Source organism: Corvus moneduloides, chromosome Z, assembly GCF_009650955.1.
Source record: "Corvus moneduloides isolate bCorMon1 chromosome Z, bCorMon1.pri, whole genome shotgun sequence".
In the NCBI taxonomy this organism is placed as follows: domain Eukaryota; kingdom Metazoa; phylum Chordata; class Aves; order Passeriformes; family Corvidae; genus Corvus; species Corvus moneduloides.
This window is the reverse complement of record NC_045511.1, coordinates 61416370-61431292: the sequence shown is the minus strand read 5'-3', so window position 1 is coordinate 61431292 and position 14923 is coordinate 61416370. Positions and strand designations below refer to the sequence as shown.

Sequence of the window (14923 nt, the reverse complement as noted above, 5' to 3'; positions counted from 1 at the left end):
ATGCCCTACAGGGAAACTTCAGAACGTAGATCACTTTAAGAAAATAACATGTGGTGCATGCTGGGTATTTCTTTTTCTTTTTCAAGGATGATTAAGGGAACCTTTAATATGAAACTTATAATGTCAGAAGATGAAAAATTATTTTCTATGATAAGAATGAATATTCTAATATTTCTTTCAGAACAAAAAGCTATATTTCAATCTTTCCGTTGTAAAAGGAGTTTTGTTAGGAGGCTTTTTGTGCTTTTTTTTTTTTCTTTTTTTTCCTCCTAACCATCTTCCGTCACTGGACAACTAATGCATTCTAGCAAGAAGGTATACTGTTCAAATGCTTCTTGGTAGCACTTAACATAGTCATAGCAGTGAATGAGAAGCAGTGATTACATGCTAACTTGAGAGGAATAAATGATACTTCTACTCCATAAATTAGAGAATTCCTCCATTTCCAAACAGAAGCACTTAACAGAAAAGGTTTACAAGTGCAAAAATATCCAGTAATTGTCCACAGATGTCTTTGTGGATGTTGTCTTACACTTCAAATCTTCAAGAGACCTCCCAGTAACTAGGAACTTAACAGGCAAACTGACAGACTGCTCCAAAGGGGTTAGTGGAAATAATTTGTCATGCAGCGATGTGTTAGCTGCAGGGGTCTCAAAATACCTGGCATTCAGTCAAAAGCACTTTGAACTCCAAGTTCTATTATCACTTTGGCAAGCAGAAACTTTTGGGAGCGAGGTCCTAGAACAAGAAAAATATAAGTTTCTCTGCACAGATGTCACTTCTAATGAAATATTTCTGACATAAGACTTGTTTTGAAGAATTCATTTCTATGAATAATACTCAAGCCTCTAAAGCAAACCATTGTACTAGAGGCATATATTACAGGTCTTGGATAATTTTACAATAAGAAATGCATCGAATCAATTATATAATCAAAACAAAATCCTTGGAGTGATGTTTTCCCATATTTATGTTATCTGGATAGCCACTTGTTATTTCTTCTCAGCAGGCCCATTATGAATGCAGATTATGTGAAAGAAAACACAAAAGTCAGTGGGTTGCAAGAAACTGGAATTTTTCTTTTTATGGACATTGGCCTAGAGCTGTTTGAATACCAAGAAATTTATCCAAAATTTTTAATATAAAACCAAATTTCTTTTGGTTGTCTCCTTTTACTGTGAAACTGAACATGGCTGAAATTTTTGTGTGGGCATGTGCAACAAAGGTTAAGCTACAGAAAAACTGATGAACAGTCTGTCCAGACGAGTAAACTACATATTGAAAACCATAATACAGTTGCTGTATTTTTCTGAGGGATTTACTCTTTTTTAAGTATTCAATAACAGATGAAAGAACACTGACCCTTTCCTTCTTTCCTTCCTTCCTTCCTTTCTTCCTTCCTTCCTTCCTTCCTTCCTGTCCATCTATCCCGGCTGTCCCCTAATTAAAAAAAAAAGAAGGAAAAAACAAAGACCTGCACCATAAGCAGTGAGAGGGAAACTGGGAAGGTAAGGAAGTGGGAAGATGAAAAAAATATTCCATTAACATTGGAAATGGCCAAATATTCAACCATTTTTATGAACTTCCTGCTCTGTTTGGAAACACAGTGACAAGCTGTAAGGATGAGGAAAACAGAAGAATGGTGGTAAAAAGAAAGTGTGTTCCTCAGTTGTGCATTGTTAAACTACTTACAGGCAAATATTGGTGTAAGCCCACAACTGTGATTAGTGACATTTGTTATGACAATGCAGTATTCTCTTTTCTATATTTGAGATATGTAACATAAAACTGAAAGCTGCAGATGATTGGTTTCAATTTCTAACAGGGGAATATTCAACTGCTAGCTAATTAGAAATTAATTTTTTTGCAGCTATAAGATACTGGAGCCCTCTTACAAGACTCAACAAGTTCTTTGAAAAATTAGTTGAAACTAAGAAATTTAAAATGCTCCAGAAAGCACAACTGAAGCAGGGAGCAAGGGAGATATGACATGAGTATATGACAGCTGGTGACTCCAGTTGATTTTAGATTGACAGCAGCAGGCAAACTGGGAGGGAAAGAAGCCTTCAGCAGCTCTGCAGAAATACAAGAGCTTCTGTGCCGTTATTTGCGCAAAGTAGTCTTCAGTTTTCTGTGGAGAATACAACCATAATTTATAACAGAGAATCTTATAAGTTTCAGAAAGCCTTTGGAAGAGCTCTCTACTATTGTAGGAGATGGTATGACTACTGTGAAATAAAGCATAAGCATAGGAAAAGAGTTTAGTCTTAAACACTAAAACATTCCATCTGAAACACATTTTAAAGAAGAGAGGTCACAATAAAATAGAAATGGCTGTATTTATTACATGACTTTTATGGATCAGATACTCCAGAAGTGCATGAGATTAAATATAAAAGAGGAAGAGTAGAGAAACATATACACTTACCTCAAAAGATTCAGGAGATTAGCAATTAAGAAACACATATGGAGGGAAAACATGCAATGGAGTTTAAGAACCACTCTATGATCTAAGCTCTTAATGATTTTGGAACTAGATCTGGGAGTGCTCTTTCCAGTAAATGGTTCTCCTCTGGAGCCTTGGTTGTTCCAAAGTGGGATCAACATTAATTCCTTTTGAAGTTTTCTTTTGTCACAGTGTACAAACTCACAAACTGGCAGAGACTTCTCCTAGTCTCCCAGAGAAGCAGCCTGAGCCCAATCTAGTTTTCCCCATACCACAGCTGAAAAAAAAAGCAGAGAAGATGAAGTCAAATAATAAAGCACATATGTAGGCATCTTCTTAATGTTTGTCCTTTTTACTTTTTCAGACTTAACTGTTAGATTAGCTGCACAGCTTTCTCAGATGAAGTCTTACCTCTTCGAGTCCTTTGTTATTTTATGCTGACCACAGGGGAAAAACACAGTAATTTTAGAAAATTTATGGTGCTGGTACATGTGCACATCAAAGATGCCATCACAAAAGCATTATCTGTTAATTGTATCTTGAAAATGGAAAAATTAACCTCATTAGATTCAGATTGCTGTTTGGTAAACATAGAAAATGTCACATGACAAGGAAGTTTGTCGTCCACTGGCTTCATGGGCAGACTAAAGGAGGAACATGTATGTAGGCAGAGACTGGACAAAAAACGTCATCTAACTACCTTCTCCTATGAGAAAGTGGAAAAAAAATCTGGCGTCTCAAAGTTTTGGAATCCAAGCAAGGGACATTCATTTTACCTAGTGATTACTTACCCAGAAGAAATTATTATGTTTAAGGGTGTTTTTCTTCCACTCTGTTCTGCTCCCTGACTGTGCACAATATAAGTCTGTAATTTCCAGTGAGAAACTCTGCTTGTTTGGCCTTAATTCTTCCTGTGACAGCAGTCTCCAAATTTGCATGAACACTTGATATGACCACTATATCCTGAGTCCTTTCATGAGGCAGCCTGCCTGCAGGACTAGGAAGCCATCTTAAAGTCAGTTGTGTTCTATTTTTTTTTTTTTTCTGGATTAAATATGAGAGCTAGTCTCATTTCCTTCTTACCCTGAAAATAGACAGCATCTCAGCAAACCTATGAGACAATTTTAGATTTTCTTAAATGGGTCAATTTGAGTAAAAATGGACCATTGTAAAAGGAAGAAGTATCCCCTCTAACACATTCTGATTGCCTCAAGCAAGCAAAAGCTTGCTGCATTTAAATTGGAGGCTTTTCCCTCTGCCTCTAAAAAGCTTTATTTTAAGGTGTGGTAACAGACTGTCTGTAGGAGAGCAGAAAGATGATTTGTCTGGGTCTTCAGGAGACTCTGTAAACCTTTGGATGTGTAATAAACTAATATCACCTATTCATGAATTTTTAATAGAGCTCCTTAAGCACCAGAGCACACACAGCATTTACCATGAACATCCAGAGATCTAGCTTTTGATGGGAATTCATCCAATACTTTCAGCAAGTGCACTGCACCTGTAATATGCAATTTTGGCAACTGATTCTGATGGTACCGATAAAGGAACTACATTTCAAAAGTGCACATTTTCTGAGGTACACTGCTTAACTCCTTGTCTTGCTTCTGATGACCAGAAGTTGAACTTCATTAAAAAAACCTGTAACCCAGTTGTGAAATAGTGACTATATCTCTGGTGTGAGCTAGCCCATACCGCTTGCAAAAACCAGCAACTTTCAAGTAGCATAAATAAAAGACCCATCTGCTCTTTGGTGTAACTGTTACCTTAAAAATTAAAAAAGAAAGGAAAAAAAAAAGATTTTCCTTCTATGCATTGTGAATGATCAATAAAGTCAACTAAAGAACCCCACAGGTTTGGAAAATAAACGAGAAGGAAAAATTCCCTTTGTTCCCTGTTTATCAAAATGCACAATGAGTTAAAACCAGTCCATCAGAAGGGCACCTCTAAACTGGGCTTTTGGTAACCACTTCTGAGAAGACAATTAAGTCCATTGTAAGATGCCGAAGCATCCTGCACTGTCACTGAAAGCTTGAACTTGTTTGCCTAACTGAAATAGCTCTGTCCCAAAGAAGGAAATCTCAACTAAAAAGTATTTTGAAGTAACAAAAAAGGTAACAAATATAATGGCTTCCTTTTAGAGGAACTCTCCTATGTAACGCCAAAATGCTCATATATATTCAGTCCCAAACCATGTCGTTATCCACTATGACAACAATTTTGAGCAAGACTTTAGATAACTGTCTCTGCTCTAGTCATTATATACTATCTGACTTCAAGCTAAGTCTGTGAAGCAATGAAATATTTCAAACATTTTTCAATGTATGGCTATTTAAATAATTTTTGAAGCTTCCCACTTGTCTTTCATTGCTTAATTACTGTAGACATTAATTTTTCCTAAAGGCTGCTTCTCTCAAACTTCCCCTTTTATATTATTTTTATTTGATATTATTAACAATTAAAATATTTTATACTTATTAAATATATTTAAAAAATATTTTCTTATTTTTATGTATTAAAGTGTTAAAATTGTATCTATACCATAGCTATATAATATGCTATTTTAAAAAGTAGATGCATATCAAAGTATTTAAGAAAAGTGGACTCTAGGTGCCTGAAAAATGTTGACTTGTTTTCCTACAAAGCAAAGAAAATTCAAAATCATATGGCTATGTGAGATATCACTTAGTCAAAAAATGGTGTCTTGTCTGTAAACACAATTTTGCAGCAGTCTCTGGAGAGCTACACAAGCTGGCTTGTGCTATGCAAAAGGAAGGAGAAAAAAATCCAGGGCATTCATAATTTGAAGTCGAGTCAGGAGAAAAACATGATTCCTAAACAAAAAGAAAGAAGTTAACAGAATTACAGAAAGGGAAGGATAATGACCAAATCATTGTGGAAAATACATATTTATTTCATTAATTCTGTAGAGCTATCGTTTTCAGTGCTTGAGGATTAGATCTTCTGTTCACACTTGCTAAAACAGTTTATTGCTGCAATAATTAACAGGCTTCGGGAATTAAATATGACTTAAAATTAGAATATGATACTATCCCATCAGGATATTTGATTATATTTTATCAGTATATTTTCAGGAGCAAAGAACACGCTTCCAAACTTTCTTGAGTTTTCCACTGACTCAGTTCCATTTCTGCTTTTTTTTCTGTTTCAGAGTGCTAAGAGGTCTGCAGCCAGTACACCCAGAGCCTGGGCACAATGAGAGTAGCACCCAGGAAAGGGAAATCAAGCACATACTGCCAAAAAGATGTCAGCTGCATAAGTCATGTTAAGATTGTGATATATTAGTTCTGTTTACCATGGTGTTCTGGGGATGGAGAAGAATCCCACCCCTTTTCTGGCTTCTAGCGTGACAAAGGAATTAAGGAGACATATAACATAAATTTCTGTCAAGATTCCTTAGGAGATTAGAACAGCTTAGATGTATTTCTCTGCTTGGATTTTTGTGTCTAAATCCTGCAATCTCTATAATTCCATCCTTAAAGCTTCAGGTGTCCAGATTCTAAATTTACCAACATGTTTTCATATCTGTTTTATATATCAAATTTGGTGTCATTTGTAATTCAAGTAAAATGTGAGTGCATTTAGAAATTTTAATGCTATCTATTTCAGAGGCTTTTGATAGTTGCCTTGAGAGTGCCATCTATGAAATGAACTGAAAGTAAACAAAATGCATATTATATCAGACCTTATTCAAGAACAAAACATTTCCTAATATAGGTCTAACATGTAAATAATTTGGAATAAACAAAGACAACTCACATTAATTCTGTCACTTTTTTTGTAGCTCACATCTCCCTTATGGAGAAGTGTTATATTTCCTTTGTCCATATTCTAAGCAGATCTTTTCTGTACCTCTAATATATGTACATGTACATGTTTCTTCTTTTTAATGCTACCCTATTACATTATTTTCTAATCAAGAGATGGCTAAACTTATTACATGGATTGTTGCTCAGTCATAAAAAAAAAAAAAAGCCATTTTCTTGAACTACTATTTATGTCAATAATCAGTACCCTATGGCTGCTACACATTAGCATTTCATTATTGCTCATCTCTCTGTGCTTAAGTGTAATAAAGTGTGTAATTTCCCTGGAACCGTTCACTGAGCTTTAAGGTGTGAATCAATTTCATATGGTCCACCACTGCCACACTGAAGTTCCAAAAGTGTGCTTACCACAGCCATGAAATGCAGAGCGAATGATAGCATAGGGATAATTTTGTTAGCCCCTGAGAATTTTTTGTCCCATTCAGTCTATTTAGATCAGTGCTGAAAATGTTTACTAGGCAGCACCTGTTCATACAGAATCTTAATATTCTATCTACTCAAAACAATCCAAATAGTTAGCATAGAAGATGATTCCATGAAAGTGAATATTTTGCATGGTCTCCTTAAGCTAAACTTGTTGCATAAATATTATTTCCTAGCCCTAAATTTTCTATTTGCTGTTCACTTCTTATATCCAAGACACAACTACTAGGGAGAAAATCAACTCAGTGCCAGCTGAAACTAAGATATATACTAATAACTACAAGTTGGTTATAGACAAGAGAATTAGACAAATATTTTACTATTCCTCACTTGCACTAATCTTTTTTCCTTTGTGAAGAAACATCTGTGTGTACCAACATGGTCTGCAAGTATTGCACTGGATGATGGAGGAGTTAGTAGAGAATCTTAGTAACACTATATAATGCCTGTCTTCCACCTATTGGTTGATCCCAATTTTCCGAGATCAAAAACCACGACTATAACTTACATGGTGTAGAATAGAATGGCTCCATAGCAAAAAAATGAACAGTTTTCTCTGAGAGAGTTTGTCATCCAATAGTATTCTTCACACATGACAGATTCAGAGCAAAAATTGAAAGTTACCTAGATATGCTTAGAAATACAATGTTCCTGTTTGCTTTTTAAATCTAAAATGGACTCAAGAAAATTGCAGAGGAGATACCAAATTTCTTGCTCTGATTCTAAAATGGAAGTATAATTTAAAAATAGGTCAGTTTCTCTTTAAGAGTAGATGCATTAAATAGCATTAGCAGTATATTCTTCCCCTAGAGTTAGGGATATGAGCTTTACATATTCTGGTGCTGCTATTAAAAATGAGGTGTTGAGTTTAAAGTTTAGGTATGGATTTATGTTCTTATATAATTAGACCAGTTTTAAAAAAGGAAATTAATTAATTAATTGTGCAGTTAATAAGTAATGTTTTATTTAGGATAAATGTGCTTTAGATTTTGGAAAAATTAATACAGATCAAGATTTTTGTAAGGGAAAATCCTCCTTCTGTAAAATGAAACAAGATTATTGGCTAGAACCCAAATCCAGTGAATTTCCAGATTTCTCTTTCCCAAAACCATGTGCTACCTGACTGAAAAACTGTTGTTAAGCACTGTCATTCCTTTTCCCCCAGTAGGGCTCAAGCTCTATTCCACGATGACTGAGCCAGTGGCTGTGCCAGAGAGCACTGAACAGTGAAAAGCCAGCACACTAAGCACTAGCAATTTCCACCCTGGATTCCACTCTCACAGGGCCCAGATTTGGGGATTTTTCCGAGTAATGCATATGACAATGAGGAAAGCAGGACCATGGATGCATTGTGTTGTCTTTGCCATTTTCTTCACCCATTTTAAAATGAGGAGGAAGTCAGAGTTCTTATTTATATAAACCACAGGTCCCACTTAGCACCAGTCTAGAGGAAGATTAATTTCTCTGCAGAGCTGAACTAAATGTGTGAGGTTTGTGTTACAGTGTGAGGGGCCACTGCAGAAATGGTCTTGACAAAGTGTGCGAGCAATCCTGTAAGACTCTAAGAGCTGTTTCAGTGTCTACTGGATGCTAGCTGCACCAAGTTCTTAACAATTTGCCACTCATTCAGTCATTAAGAGGTGAATTAATCAGGCTGATGTGGTTTTTTCCTTGTCATATTTCAAGTGGACTTCATAATGTTTCACTCCACTGAATTCAATCCCTATTGGCATCACAATAAATTGACTCAAAGTTTGGGGTGCAACATAGTTGTAAGACTAAACATCTACATTTAGTGTTTGGGATTTTCTGTGGGCTTTTACTTGTTTCTTTTAAGATTTTACTGCTTGCTATTCATGCTAATGAATGATAACCTTGACAAGACCTTTGCATTCATTCCTCTGATTATTTGGATAAAAACCAGAAAATGCCCTTCTTTCTATTCTGGCTAGCCATACAGCCAAATCATGAGCAGCATACCTCCATCTGTACAGGACACATGCTTTGGTGGCAGATAAAAGCACAGCATTATAGACACTCCAGCTGTAGTAAGCTAGAATTTTAACTCAGGGGAACCTGTGTCAAAGGTAGCGCGAACAATGCTCTGTCCTAGAAGGCTGAGAGAAAAAGCATAGTATTTTGTTTTGCAAGCTCAGCACACCATTTAGTTTGCATTTCCTAAGAGGAAAATGCCTATAGAGAGGTGACCAGCATATAAGGTTGTAATACAAAAGTTGTCACTACCAAATGGTGAGAAAGCTAAGTAAGGGTCACACTCAGAAACAACTGCAAGTGAAAAGTCCATAGGGAGGAAAAACTCCTAAAACCTGTATTGCGGCTAAGATATTATTTAGCCTTCATGGATTAGGTTGAGTCCAGGAATTCTGGAGAAGATAGTGGAGCTCACAGAAAGACTCTGAAAGTGATCCAGTTTTACAGGTAATTATTTTTCAAAATATTTCACTACCTACTTTCATAAGAAAGATTACCTGGCTCCCTTGGAAGCCTTGTAAATGTGACATTTTTCGTATTGGCAGTAAAATGTAGAATGCATCTGGAAGCTCATGTGTGATGTGGAATGTGCTTGGAAATCCATGCATACTCTCTATAATTAAACACAAAAATAATGAACACTGTCTTTTTAATCCAGTTTTGTTTTGGGAAGTAATGCTTCATTTAAGAAGAATGGATAGTATTTAGGGAAATAATTGCTTGTTATATTTTCCTGTGCCTTGAAAAAGTTGATTAAATCAGAACTATATCTAGACAAAACATAACGCCAGCAAATCACAACAAATGTTTATCTACTTTATCTCTTTAAGAGGACATGAAGTAAAGAAATGAGAATGTTGAGCATGATACTTTTCCTAAATGAAAGCTTATCTAAACTGTCATGTAACATTTAAAAAAAAGCTTTTTAAAACTCTCATGGTGGATAGAGCTCTCTGGAAAATTCTTTCTATAAGCTTGAGTGTTTTGGCTGTTAGTATAGTGCAAGGTTCAATTTACCTATACAAGATTGAAATAAGTCAATTTTTCATTGTCTTTAGCCTATTTGAGAAGTCAGGTTTTATATTTGTTCACAAATATGAAATTATTTCATTCACTATTTAAAATTACTTCACCAATTATTTGTATTAAAAAGAAAAGGAGTTCTTTCATGCTACTCTTTCATCAAATATTTAATATGAATGTTTTATATTCACTCCAGCTAGTCTTAAAAGTTACACTGTACTTATTCTATGCTTTGGTAGAAAGTCCTAATGTTTCTCAAGCTTTAAAAAAACTGTTTTGCAGGTGTTCTTTTTTTTATTGTTGTAAATAAAAGTCACTTAACAAGTACAATTACTCTTGATCAATTGCATTTATTCCCCATCTAAAAGATAAAGTGCAGTGTGACCATGGGCCTTTGCAGAAACAGTTGGTTTCAAAAAGCTTCCAAAAAAATAGTATTTTTTTCCCCTCCATTTACATGGGGATTTTTGTAAAAGAGAGAATCTTATAAAGTCTCTAAGTTGGTAAAATGACACTGATTTTGTAGTTATAAGACCCTTCCTAGTTAAATAATTATCTTCTTCACAATGACAACTCACGTAACAACTGGGTAGCAATATGAAAAGAAAATAGGATCAAGAAGCAAATTTCTAGAGCAATAGGTTATTGTTTTCAATAAATGTGGAGCCCATTTATTCCTTCTCTCTGCCCCCTCCTTCATGAGTAATTTATCTTGAACTGGGCTCCTGTTACCAGTAATGCCTTCTTTTAAGTGCAGAGTTACATATGTTTTCCAAACCATGGAACAGACACAATGGCAAGGAACAGATACCTTTTGTAAAGGACAAACAGCACAGTGTGGTGTTTAAATCGTGCATTAGTGAAACTGCTTCAGAAGGAGCCAGCGGGTTTAAGTAATTAGCAACTAGTTTGTTAGTTTTCCTCCTGAGGCAAAGCTGACAATGGATAACTATCTAGAAAAGCTTTTTGACATGAAAATGGCTGCTTCCATAGGTTTTATTTTGAAGACTTAATTGTTTACTGTAACAATGTTTAACTTTTGAAGAATCTAGGCAAGAAGCATAAGAGAGGCCCAGCTATTAGGAGTCAATTATGACAGAAAACTAGTTATGTTTACCAGTATATATGAACTGGCTTTCTAGTAATCAGAAGAGTACTTTTTATTTGAGAAATCATTAGTAAGTAGCATAGCTTCATCTTTCCTGCTGCTATGTGATATTTTATTTTCTTTTAGCCGTCTAAGCATTTCATATACAGACCAAGGTTATCTGTTGCTAGTCCATTATTAGTTAAGCATCAGGTACTTCCATTCTTACCTGGTCTAATAACACAGAGCTGAAGGAGTAGCTTGGGGTGGTTCCTTACGTTAAAAAGCAATTACACCTTTTAAAGACTGTTATGAATATTCAGAACAGAAAAAGATATCTAAATAATCCCTTATTGAAAATAGTATTTTGGCAAGCCAGTGGGTGAAAGTATGAACTGAATTAAAATGAGTACGCTAAAAGAGAAGGATACCAGTAGCTTGTAGATAAATTAGTTCATTTAACTATACTTAAATATCTGCCTACACTTTTATCATAAAAAGAAACATATGGTAATATCCTCATGTTCCATGGCAATATGATAAAATTAGACACTCATTCCATAACAGTAAAATAAAATAATGGAAATTTCTAAAAGTTCTGAGAGCATAGTGTTTTTCTCTTTTATTAGTAATGGCTTAAATTAATATACACTGTAATTGTAGTTACTTCTTGAGATTTACACCAGCCTCTAATCAATTGTTAACCTTTCATATGAATGTACGCTTAAGAAATCATTGACTCCCTCTTTTGCAAATGTTATGTATTATAATTGAATTGTATGCTTGTATACTTGTATACTTAGGACAAAACAAGGCAGCAAACAGCAGAAAATAATAATGAAAATAATGGTGCTGATAGTAAGTATTTATCGGCACAGGCTGAGGTACAAGAAGACCCTACAATTTAAAAAATACTGTATCATTTTAATTTTTTTCGAAATTGTTGATGTGAACAACAGTTTAGTCTGTCAAAAGAAAATGTCATCACAGACTGTTGCAGAAATTGGAGTTTAAGTGTGTAAAAATATTTATTTAAATATATAAAGTATTTATATATTTATATAAATAAATAAATATATTTCCTACAAGTGTTTCTTTTTTGTGTTCTTCATGCTTTCTCAAGGTTTTTTATATCCAATAATGAAATAAAATTATATTACCTGATAAACAAGAGATTAGGAAATCCAAATTATAAACAGCATAGCAAATAATTCATGAGGAATCATTGTAGCAAATAATTCATGAGGAATCATTGTCTAGAATTTGTATGTCTAAAACAATGAAATTTCTTTTTGTAACCTTTTCAAATATACAAAAAGATTGCAGTTGTTTCACATACGAATTTATAATAGGAAAGTCAACTAATAATTTTTAATAAGTCAGTCATATTGAAGGGTGCACCTTGCTGTGATAACTGTCTGTCCTCATTTCCTTGTGATTAAAACAAACAAGATTAGAGAAGCTTATGAACCATTAAGCAGATAAAAGACAAATTAAAATTTAGACTCTTTTGAAGGTATGGCCTGTATTGAAGGAAAAGGCCTTCTATATAAAGGGCTTTTATATCCAGGAAGACAATGAATAAACTCTTCAGGACTGTTTTTCCTTCTAACCAGCAGCTAAAAGGAGGAACAACTTTTCTCACACTCTTGCAGACACCAGTTCTCAAATTCTGCTGCCATATGTGCTGGAAACTCTTTTTTATTTGCATTTTACATAATCATCCAGTTTTACTAAGGAGAATCTGCTGTCTGCCTAACCCTTTGCAATGTACCCTACAGTTTTACTTTGAAAAGATTGGCTTCATTTTGATATGCTGACATTAATCCATAATTTGGATGCTTGGAAGGGATTACTTTAATCACCAGGGGAAAGTGTTCATAATTCTTTTGAGTTTAAAATCTGGTCTAAATTTTATATTTCTTGTACATATGGGGTTTTCTTCATTGTTCATAGTTCATGATGACAGTAAACAAATACCCCTACAACACCTATAAAAGCACAAGAAGTTGTGAGTTTTAAGCTCTCATCTCTGCAGTTAAAAGAGACAGGTTCTAGGTACATTTAGAAAGATGTGGGTTTTCATGTAAAACTGTGTAGGGAGTATCTGACTTTGATATTACTGATTCTACTTTCAATTAACATTGGAACTTGAGTATTCTTTGGAGTCTTCATTTAATTCCTCCATCAAAACACTGGTTTTGATGTAAACACTTTTCTGCCTTATTATATCATGTCAAAAAAAGGCTCACTTCTGGGTGACGGTGAGTCCTGAGATCTCAAAATATACAACGGGGGGTTTGTATTACAGCTTACTCTCTGATATATTGACTTAGGAAGTAGATCTCTTCAAAACAAGTCCCTGAAAATAAGTGCATTTTTCCACTTGTACATTTACCATCTTTGATAAATCCAAATGAGAGCTGAAGAAAGTAATTCAAAAGATATATTCATTTGATTCATGTCTGTACATAGAATCTGCTGAATATATGCTCTACAAGGGATAGCACAGAGGTAACTTTAAGACAGTTCAGATGCTTCTGGTCTAGCTTTGAGAATAAAGAAAGGATATACCTGACTCCTCATGGTCGAAGCTATCATTTTTGCAGTTGGTGAATTTGGATGCTAGATTTTTTTTTTCCCTTTTTAGTATCTATTTCTTTTGAACAGTAGTTTTCCTTCACTTTGGAGATAACCTCGTCTGGTCACATTACCTCATTGCAAGTCGAATAGAAAATAGCAATTATATAATTAATTAATTAATTATAAATAGTTATCCTTGACTGGATAAGATGTCTCTCAGTTAAGGATGAAAACGTTGGTCTACAGTGAGGAGAACCTGAAGGTTCAGTAAAGCATCAGGCAAGCATACCCTGAAAATTTACTGTGTCCATGTCTCATATATACGTGAACATAAAAATCTCCTAGACTCACAACTACCTATTTGTAGATACAGTTTTGTTTTCCAGGGTCTTGTCCTTGTATGAAAGGAGGATTGCTTCGGTCATCTAATGCATTGTAAGTAGGCTTATTACTAAGTGGTTTATACCAGGCAAATTTCCAGAAATATCCCTCTGCATATTTCCTTTCCCAAGAACATGAATGTTAACTGAGTGAACTAGTGGAAGGTACAATAACTGTCTTGATGTGACAAGGATAGGCTTGCAGTTCAGTACTTTCAGATCTCCCGCACTGAGGCCCTCATTCCAAATTGCCCAACTGTAAAAAAAACAGGTTCCGAGTAGGAGCACCTGTCTGCCTTATTCCCCCCAACACTATGCTGAGAATTAGGGCCTTCCATGACTTGAAATATCAAGATCATCCAGATACTTTTTAAAATCTTCCCCTAAATGCTTTGGGGACCAGCTCGCCGCGGCTTCCCCAGAAATTCACATCTAGGACTCCCAAGAAAAAATTTCACATGTATTTATTCAGCACTTACTGAGAGAAGATGATCCAGCAGTTCCTTATTCAGCTCAAGACGCTCTTCTGTACAGCCATCCAAAATGTAAAATTATCCTGATAAAACCCTTCTGCATTTGTTTCTCAGTCTGTAGATCTATGGCAGTCTTTTGTGACAGATGATGACACCCTATTTTCCAGCTGCACAGGAGATCTTGTAGGTAAAATGTTCTCATTTTCATGTTTCTCCCATAAAAATGGCATGTTTTCTTGTGCAGGGGATCATGTTCAACATTTCTGATCAGTACGAAGTGAAGCACTAGAGGAAGCAGAATTCTTTTAAGACTCTTTGGCTCTGAATAATCACGAAGAGCCAATGGTGCCAGGAATAAATTACATGAAGAGAAATACTTTGAGCATAGGAATGGAGCTGTGAAAACCTCACTAGAATTGGAATGCTCCAGAAGCACAGAGAACAACTGGAGAAGGTTTAAACAGCACCCAGCTTTTGGGTACAGGCATAAGACTACAGAATAAGGGAGTTATTGCAGTTAAAAAAGCTACAAAGCTTCAGTCCTAAATGGCTGTGTGCTCCTAGCTCATGCAAGCGCACTAAAATATGTTAATGTAGCAATGCCTAGAAGTAAAAGAAAAAAAAAGGAAAAAACCCCAAATCAACAAATCCCAATGTGCTTTCTGTTT

At 35.1% G+C, this 14923-nt stretch overlaps 1 long non-coding RNA gene across 2 annotated transcripts in view; it reads right to left on the bottom strand.

Annotated features, from left to right (window-relative positions):
- LOC116438156 overlaps positions 1-14636 on the bottom strand; it is a 75239-nt gene extending 60603 nt beyond the window's left edge. Inside the window, exons 1-3 of one of the 2 annotated variants that reach the window (XR_004237610.1) lie at positions 14262-14633; positions 2429-2723; positions 1362-1440 (exon numbers count right to left, since the gene is read on the bottom strand). This is a non-coding gene — a long non-coding RNA (uncharacterized LOC116438156). Of the gene's footprint in view, positions 1-1361; positions 1441-2428; positions 2724-14261 lie in introns of those variants that run through there. The other variant, XR_004237609.1, reaches the window with a different exon arrangement.
- Between the last annotated feature and the right edge of the window lie 287 nt (positions 14637-14923).